The sequence below is a fragment of the Eimeria mitis genome, genomic scaffold, assembly GCF_000499745.2.
Source record: "Eimeria mitis Houghton genomic scaffold, Emh_scaff1569, whole genome shotgun sequence".
In the NCBI taxonomy this organism is placed as follows: Eukaryota; Apicomplexa; class Conoidasida; order Eucoccidiorida; family Eimeriidae; genus Eimeria; species Eimeria mitis.
The window spans coordinates 4,144-5,070 of record NW_013569810.1 but is presented as its reverse complement, the minus strand read 5'-3'; positions in this window follow the sequence as shown (position 1 = coordinate 5,070).

Sequence of the window (927 nt, the reverse complement as noted above, 5' to 3'; positions counted from 1 at the left end):
TATATATATATATATATATATATATATATATTATTCTCTGCGCGAGATTAGCACATGAACATCCACTTGGCCTTGATAGGTTGGCTACAAGCAAACACAAGCGCCCACCAAGTGTCTGTAGATATAAGGCGTACCGCAGAGGAAGCTTGGTTGTACCTGCACGCGAGGCTATCTTGTATAATTAGTTGCAGTGAGGTGCACAGCAACTCCTCTCAAGCTGCCTGCACCCCCGCAACCCCAGGCCCTGGGGTTGTGCGCCCAGTATATCTGTTGACACGGGAAATATCTCAGCTCCTCTTAGGGAGCCCATAATTAGCATAGTAACATCTCAATATATTCAATACACCTGAAACCGGGCCAGAAGGCATTCGAATGATCTACGTTGCAACTGCATATCCAGTGCTCGCACTAATGTTGCGATCTTATCGAAGACAGTCATGAACTGCGATAAACTCTGAATACATAGGAAATGTATACATAGAAGATGTATGCAGGTTCTCTCCCCTCTGATGAAAGCCGAGTACAGTGCCACAAGGCCCTGGGGCTGGTGAGGAGAGAAGGCAGCCTGCAAACGGTTGCAGAACTCCTCGCTGCAACTCCTGCTGCGGGGAGTGCTGGAGTTCAGGAGGGACCGCTCCTCGCCGCCACAGGTACCTCACGTGGTGCAGCATTGTTCCTAGTTTCTAACCTGACTATGGGTGGTTTTTCTTCGGAAACCTGATAGCATTCTGTTGCATGCAGGGAGAACACGCAAGGCAACAAGTAAGCTCAAGCAACCATAGTGCAAGCCGCGATCGCAGGATCGCAGGAATGAAGGCCGTATGCACCTGCGTATCTCTACTTCACCCCTGCTCGTGCCTGTACGTAACGACAGACCCCGATCTTATCCGAGGGCTGTCGAGAACTGCAGTACAAAGTAAAGTCACA